This window comes from Aegilops tauschii, chromosome 2 (assembly GCF_002575655.3).
Source record: "Aegilops tauschii subsp. strangulata cultivar AL8/78 chromosome 2, Aet v6.0, whole genome shotgun sequence".
Lineage (NCBI taxonomy): Eukaryota > Viridiplantae > Streptophyta > Magnoliopsida > Poales > Poaceae > Aegilops > Aegilops tauschii.
This window is the reverse complement of record NC_053036.3, coordinates 523,696,260-523,704,782: the sequence shown is the minus strand read 5'-3', so window position 1 is coordinate 523,704,782 and position 8,523 is coordinate 523,696,260. Positions and strand designations below refer to the sequence as shown.

General features: G+C 49.5%; 1 pseudogene; it reads left to right on the top strand.

Moving 5' to 3' along the window:
• Positions 1-3,804: 3,804 nt before the first annotated feature.
• Positions 3,805-7,080, top strand: LOC109734909 (subtilisin-like protease; annotated as a pseudogene).
• Positions 7,081-8,523: the final 1,443 nt, after the last annotated feature.

The following is an 8,523-nucleotide window of genomic DNA, read 5'->3' as shown; positions in this document are numbered from 1 at the left end:
AGTGTAAGAAATATTTAAATATGTATGCAGTTCAACATAAATTTCAGTTTTTCTGCCGAGTTGTCATTTGCATGATATGATAGAAAAATGTTGTTAATCTTCATTTTCTTCTTTCATTACTTGATGCCTGTAACATTCTTGAGTTGCCATCCAAGACTTGAAATACCATTATTGCTTCTATTAGGGACACCACGTGGTTGAAAAAATATCAACATGGACTTTCACATATGAAGTAAGTTTCACGCCAAAGGTTGCCAACAACTACGAAAACATGCATTTTGATTCATTATTTATGCTTTGCAGGTCGTAAAACATTCAGGAAGGTTGTTTTCTTCCTGCAAGATGATAAACATGCCAAAATGCTGACACAAATATAATTTTCACAAAACAACTGGTCATAAAGAGTAAACCAAGTATGGCATTACAAATGGGAAGGGAAATAAAAAATGGATGACAAGCATATTAATATATAAATAAAAAATAAACATACTTTACACAATATTATGTTCGCAAAAGTCTTATATATTGTAAAAATTCATCACATTTAGTTCATGTTTTTCTTTGCAAAACTAATTATTAAACTTTTTAAAATTCTAGCCCGCGCATCGTGTGGGCCACTTTGCTAGTTTTTAGTAATAGTAATAACCCAAAAACAAATAGTACAATTAAAGGTAGTCAAGTATAAGTAAATGGAGATGAACCAATCGACCTCGAGAAACCCCGACAAAAGAAAATTCAAACCTGTACTTGTTAGGAGGCACGCGATAATTTCATGTATTGCAAGTAAAAAGGGTAGGACCAATCAGTAACTTACACACTATTATATGGAACAAATTATGTCGTTTGACCTTTTTCTACAAAAGTAATCTACATACACACAAAAAAACCAACATTGATATATTAAAAAACTTACACAAAGGAAAAACGTTTGGGGCCGGGGCACCGGCGCAAACATTGGGCCGGTCTCCCTCTTCCTCGCGTCTCCTTCATGGGGCGCGCGGAAGCCCCCTTCTTCTGCCCCCTCCTCCCCACCCCTTCCCCATCCCTTCCCCTCTTCCTGAGCTGCGACTGGGCCACCATGAGCTACTTCGCCGGCGGCCAGGCTCCCCTCGCCGACTGCCATGGCTGCCTGCCTCCATGGCCAGATCCATCCCCTACCTCAAGCCTTCACGCGGGCGCATCCCCTCCCCGCTTCCCCCTCCCCCCTTCCCCCTCCCCCAGGCTGCGACTGGGCGACCACGACCTTCATCGCCGGCGGCCAGGCGCTCCCTCGCCGGCCGCCATGGCTGCCTGCAGCCATGCCCAGATCCTCCCGCGTATACAAGTGTTGCAACCGTCACCTAGAAAAGCTTCAACAGCCGTTGAAAAAAGCTTCAACCATAGACATAGAAAGCTTCAATGGCATTGCACAACAAGGGAAAGCTGCAACCGTTGTTGGATTTTGCTACTACCGGCAAAGCTTTTTGCTACATCCATCAGGCAGAGCTACGACCTCGCGAGGACGACAATGATTTTTTTTGCTGCAACCGTAGCAGGCTTTTGCTACTACCGCTGGAGGTTTTTGCTACATCCAGTAGATAAAAAAGCTTCAACCAGACAACGAAATACAGGAAAAGTTACAACCGTTTTGACAAAAAGCTTCAACCCACAGATGAAAAAGCTTCAAACAGAGATTGAGAAAATCCTCCTCAACGACGACCATGGCGTCTCTCTGTGTTTTTGTTGCAACCGCAGAGTAAAAAGCTGCAACCCTTTGTGAAAAAAGCTTCAAGCTAGGTGAAAAAAGCTTCAATTGGCACGGTGGAAAGCTTCAATCCGCGAGAAAAGCTTCAACAGGCATAGAGAAAAGCTTCAACCGATGAGATAAAAAGCTTCAACCTGACTCGCCAATGGCAGCGAGCAGCGACGTTGAGAGCTGCGTCGGCGACACGACAGTCCAGCGACGACGGCGGTTGCTAGGTGCTGCGACGACAAGGGGTGCCGGTGTGCTTCAAGACGGCGCCATTTTTTGCTACGAGGGGGCGATGGGCTTTCTGCTGGACCGTGGGGCGAGTACGGATGCTGCGACGGGGACGGGGACGGCGGCCGGCGGCGACAGGGACGGAGAGCGCATCCAGCAGCGTGGGACTAGGGGGGAGGAGGTCCAGGTGAGGGGGCTAGTCGCCGGCGACAGGAGCGGCTGGGGTGAGGACGCGGTGAAGAAGAAGAGGAAGAAGTCAACGCGGGGGAAGGGGGCTCGAGGAACAGATCTGACGGCTCAAGCTCGCGGATCGGACGGCTGGGCCTTGACCGGCCCAACGATTGGGCCGGTGCGCCGGCGCAGATCACTACCCTTCTTTTTTCAGGAATATTTATTTGGTGCCGCGTGACGACTACTAGTCCAATAGTCCATGTCGCGTGCGAGGGTGTCCATGGCCGTGTCTATGCATGGACGTCGGATGGCTGGGAGACAGAGCATGTAGACGATGTGGTGTGTGCATGGCTCATGCGCTTGTACGTGTTGGCCGGGTGCTGATGCTTGTAACTCCAGGCTCTCGTGTGTGCATGGCAAATCGACGATGGTGTGTCTCCATGACCTGGGCCCGCGCTTGTGCATGGACGAACTCCACTCCAACTCCATCACCCTCTCCATGGAGACGTACACGTCCATGGTGTGCACACCCGAATGCAAGGAGACACATATGCCCCTGGGCACGTATAAGCTCCGTGGACATTGGCAGAGCAAGCATTACACAAAATAAATAAGAACTGTAGATTCCACTCCCTGTTTCATAAACAAATAGAAGATGACGATCAGCTGCTGGTAGAGGTCAGATTGAAGGTTCCTTGGTGACAAAATGAAGTTGACAACTTGACATACGAATTGGTCTTGTTTCAAAAAAAGAACTTGACATACGAATGGAATTGCAAAATCAGACAAAACATATATAATTTTAACGACTACGAGTTTAAGACCAGAAACACCATAGATGAATAAACACAACAAATACATAAGACATTACTTCAAACACCTGGTACTCATCCAGAACAGAAGCTCAATTCTTTGGCTGGCTATGACGTGGTTGGACATTGGGAAGGACTCCATGAGAGAGAGAGAGAGAGAGAGAGAGAGAGAGAGAGAGAGAGAGACCGGGGCGGAGAGGAAGGATTCAGATGGGTTTTGTAGGATGTGGGGGACCAGTTGGATCCATCGTTGTGTCAAGGAGATGATGTGAAGAGGAAGACATGCTAGCAATTAATGGAAGGGGAAAAGGCTCCACTAAGGACATCTTCAACAATTGTAAGATAGATGTTGGTAAATTTGCGAAACTGCTACGTAGAGGATGGATGTGTGCACGACACTGGGACGATTTGCTGTCCAGCCGCTGATATACGCTGGATAGTATGCATGGACGGCTTGATATGTGTTGTCGTGCACAAGTCGTCCGCATAGCGTTGTGTGTATAGCACCGCTGGTAAATTTGCCACCTAGGACATAGTGATGATGTAGCATGTAATAAATATGGAGAGAGAGCAAAGTTGTATGTAGATTAACCAACAACATTTGCACAAGCTTCAAGGTGAAATAGAGAGCAATCACATTTATTTTCTCACCATCTATTGGATAACTTAGATACAACCTATTGGAGTAGTTGTATGATAGCTTGTTGGTTGATGACATGGACATTTTACCAACAAAACTAACATACAACCTGTTGGAGATGCTCTAACACTGGTTATGGAAGAGACGAATTGGACGTTTTTCTTGGAGAAACAGACGAACTGGACGTGTGCTGGCAGGGAGACTATTGGGCTTCCTTTTGTTTTAGGATAACTGTGGAGTGAGACGATTGGGCTTCGGTGCACAGTATAATAATGTAATCCGTTTCTTTTGCATTTTTTTATGGAGGATATAGCGGGCCAAAGAATGCATGTCTCACGGTTGCATGTGGACACATTGCTGTGGCGGAGAATTGATGACGTGGCCAAATGCTGATGTGGATAGCTTGCATGTTTAGATAAATAAGGTAGTGGGAATGAACTTCTTAGGTATATAAAAATATGAGTATTAGGGAGCTGGACGAGAACGACCATAGTAAGAACGTGAACAAAGGCCGGCTCAATTGGTTAAAAGGTAAAAGAAAAAGAACCCCGATAACACCTGAATGTTTGGGATTTGATGTTGGCACAAACGTTTTCGATGGCAATTTTAGTGAGAGAGGATGACAAGTTTAGTTAGCAAGTATGGTAAATTCGTGTGTCGTGTATTTTTTTGCAAAAAAAAGTACCGTGCATGTCAATAAATTTACCATCCTTGTATCACTTAAATTGCCATAAAAAACGTTTGGTTTACCATGTTCAAATTGCAAACATTCAGAATTAGTCATTCCTGAAGGAAAAACACAACAATAATCGACATGGGACAACAAGAGAAGCGACAAGGCAGCTGGGAGGAATAAAACGAAAGTAGAAATAAGGATAACATCACTTTAGATGTCACATAACTATGTCATATCTAAGTGGGTTTTATACACACCCACCGAAAAACAAAAAGCTATCGCGTTTCAAATCAAAATTTTGAGCATGTTAATTATACTTTACTCGATGCTTCTCACTGGATATGCTTCGTCTCGATCGAAGGTAAACGTCAAGCGAGGCTGCCAGCCTGCAGCCCCACTCCCGTACGTCCGCTACACCCGATTCTCATGTAAAAACAACCAACGCCCATTGTTCGTATCGCGGGCATCGCATTGACAGAGCTGGCATTAATTTGGAGGACTGGATACTGTGACTGGACCCTAGCACGTACTACTAGTACATATGCTCGGACACGAACAGCGTCTCAAGCAAGAAAAGCCATGGAAACCACAAGGCTATCCTTGCTCTCTCTTCTTCCGTTCCTTCTCCTCGCGACCGCTGCCGCGGCAACCGGCGGCGAGCTCAGCACGTTCATCTTCCACGTGCAAGCAGAGGAGAATCGCGTGTTTGGCACCGCGGACGACCGGAAGGCGTGGTACCACTCGTTCCTCCCCGACCATGGCCGGCTCGTGCACGCATACCACCACGTCGCGAGCGGGTTCGCGGCCCGGCTGACGTGGCAGGAGCTGGAGGCGGTGTCCCCCATGCCCGGTTTCCTCAGCGCGACCCGCGCCCGGACGTACACCACGCTCACGACGCACACGCCCGAGTTCCTGGGGCTGAACGTCGAGCAGGGGCGGCGGAACTACACGTCGGAATTCGGCGCCGGGGTCATCGTCGGCCTCATCGACACCGGCATCTTCCCGGACCACCCGTCCTTCAGCGACGACGGCATGCCGCCGCCGCCGGCCAAATGGAAGGGGCGCTGCGACTTCAGCTGCACCTCGTGCAACAATAAGCTCATCGGCGCCCGCAACTTCGTCGCCGCCTTCAACGGCCCGAACGGCACCTCCGCGCGGGTGCCGCCTGTTGATGAGTTTGGGCACTGGACTCACACCGCAAGCACCGCCGCTGGAGCGGTCGTGCCGGGCGCTAACGTGCTCGGCAACGCATGGGGCACCGCTGCCGGGATGGCGGTCCGCGCGCACATCGCCATGTACAAGGTGTGCTACGGAAAAGTCGTGATAGGGTGCGAGGATGCCGACATACTGGCTGGCATTGATGCCGCCGTGGGCGACGGCTGCGACGTCATCTCCATATCTCTCGGCGGGCCGTCGGTGCCCTTTCACCTAGACCCTATGGCCATCGGGACGTTCGGCGCCATCGAGAAGGGCATTTTTGTGAGCATGGCTGCCGGCAACTCCGGCGGAAGAGAGCACTCTACAAAACGAGGCTCCATGGATGCTCACCGTCGCCGCGAGTACCATGGACCGCACGATCCGTTCGACCGTGCAGCTGGGCAACGGCGCGTATTTCCACGGCGAGTCGCTCTACCAGCTAGACGCCGGCTTCTACCCGTTGGTCTACGCCGGTGCGAGCGGGATGCCATTCGCGGAGTTCTGCGGAAACGGCAGTTTGGACGGCTTCGACGTCAAGGGCAAGATAGTGCTGTGTGAGCTCACGAGAAACATTACGGTGATCAACCAAGGTGAGGTGGTGGAGAGTGCCGACGGCGTCGGCATGATCTTGGCAAACCCGTTTTCCCGAGGGTACGACAAGTTAGCCCAGGCAAACGTTCTCCCGGCGTCGAGCGTCGACTACTACGCGGGCGCAGCCATCAAATTGTACCTCAACTCCACGGCGAACCCGGTCGTGCATATCGGTTTCAGGGGTACAGTACTCGGCACGTCACCTGGTCCGTCGATCGTGTTCTTCTCCTCTCGGGGGCCTAGCCGTCAAGGCACGGGCGTTCTGAAGCCCGACATCACGGGCCCCGGAGTGAACGTGCTCGCGGCATGGCCGTTTCAGGTCGGCCCACCGTCGGCGCCGGTTCTTCCTGGGCCGACCTTCAACATAATCTCCGGCACGTCCATGTCGACGCCGCACCTCGCCGGCATCGCCGCTTTAATCAAGAGCAAGCACCCGGACTGGTCGCCGGCGGCGATCAAGTCGGCCATGATGACGACGGCCGACATCACCGACCGCTCTGGCAGTCCAATACTCAACGAGCAGCGCGTGACGGCCAACCTCTTCGCCACCGGCGCCGGACACGTCAACCCGATGAAGGTCGCTGACCCTGGCATAGTCTACGACATCACCCCTGAGGATTACATCGGCTACCTCTGCAGCATGTACACGAGCAAGCAGCTGTCGGTGATCGCGCGCCGGCCGATCGACTGCTTGACCACCGTCATGATCAGCGACCGCCTGCTGAATTACCCGTCGATCTCGGTCGCTTTCCCAGAGTCCTGGAATTCGACGGCCCCGGTGGTCGTGAGGCGCAAGGTGAAGAACGTCGGGGAGGTGCCTTCGGTATACTACGCGGCGATCGACATGCCGAGTAGCGCCGTAAGCGTGGACGTATACCCGAGGGAGCTGGAGTTCATCAAAGCGAACCAGGAGGTGATCTTTTCGGTATACGTGTGGCCGAGGCAGAGTGGTGCAAGGGTGGTGCAGGGTGATCTACGGTGGGTATCCGAGAAGCACACCGTCCGGAGCCCAATCTCCGTCACCTTTGCTTGATCACATACTTGATTTCTCACATGATAGGTCGACATGACTCAAGTACGTTTATGTCTTTCACGCAACTTGCTCATTGTTAGTTTGTCTCGACTTAATTTCCAATAAATCAATTGCCTAAGGAAGGGTGATCTTTTTCTTGAAAAGGAGGATAACCCCCGGCCTCTGCATAACGATGCACACATTCATTTATGAAGGGTTGAACGTGCTTTTGCTGCGCCGTCGGTCTTGCTGGGTTTTCATAATTTTTTTCATTCCCTCTATTTCAAAATATAAAATATATTAGTTTTTTTAGAAAAGTCCAAACTCTTTAAGTTTGAACAAATTTAAGAGAAACATATCGATATCCATAATATCAAATCGATATCATTAGATTCATCATGAAATGAACATTCATGTTTTATTCATTTAGTATTATGGATATCGTTATACTTATGCTCTGAACTTGGTCAGAGTTAAAGAAATATGACTTTTCAGAAAACTAATATGCCTTAAATTTTGAAATTGAGAAAATATTTGGTTTGGCGAACGAGGGAGATGATGGAGTGTATTTTATTTATATTTATAATGCCGTGTTTTGGTGGGTCTTTCATGGTATGATTCTGTGTTATCTATTAATCAACTCATACTTATGTGTGGAAATTTTCGCGCCAATAGTTGCATGTACTATATTGCTGCTCTAATATCACATGTTAGCGCTTCTTTTGCCTAGTGGTGAGAGGGTGCGCGGGATTGATATGTTTTTATAGGTAGATGTCTAACAAAGCCCTACCAAATAAATACATGAAACAGCCAAAGCCACCTTCTCGGCGAGCGTTGTCGCCATATCTACAAGCTTGATGATATGCCCTGAACCTTGCGCACAGCCACCCCGCACCAATTCCTATGCCCTGACAGTTGCGCATAGCCACCCTGCACGAGCCGCCCCAGCCGCCTCATGGGGGAGTTGTCGCAACCCTCTTGCCCTAGCACCTTTGGCGTCGGGCGCTGCCGCCACCACGACCAACATTGGCAGCAATGGCAATAGGAATATGTCAGGGAGTAGGGGCTAGCGGCGGCAGGGTTTGGTTCCCTTGGCGTGCCCCTGGGGTTGCGAAACGAGGGGTACCGATTCGCAGAATACAAAGTGCCTCCTAACGAAGGGAGATTAGTATTATAATCAAACTTTCTGTTGTTATTTTTTTCCTTCCAAACAATGAAGGATCCCACCGAATATGATCTCGCTTCAAAAAGAGATAGATCTACTAGTGTATACGGGAAAATGGATCAAAACTTTTACAACGAAGGGCAATACATCAAGAACACTAAAAAAACAGGTACATGGTTACAACACCATGCAAAAAGACATCCACCTAAAGGGCTGATGCATCTAGGTGCATGGTTGCAATGATGTAGTATACTGACATAGACTACACACTACGTACCACTAGCAGTAGAGAGGAGGTT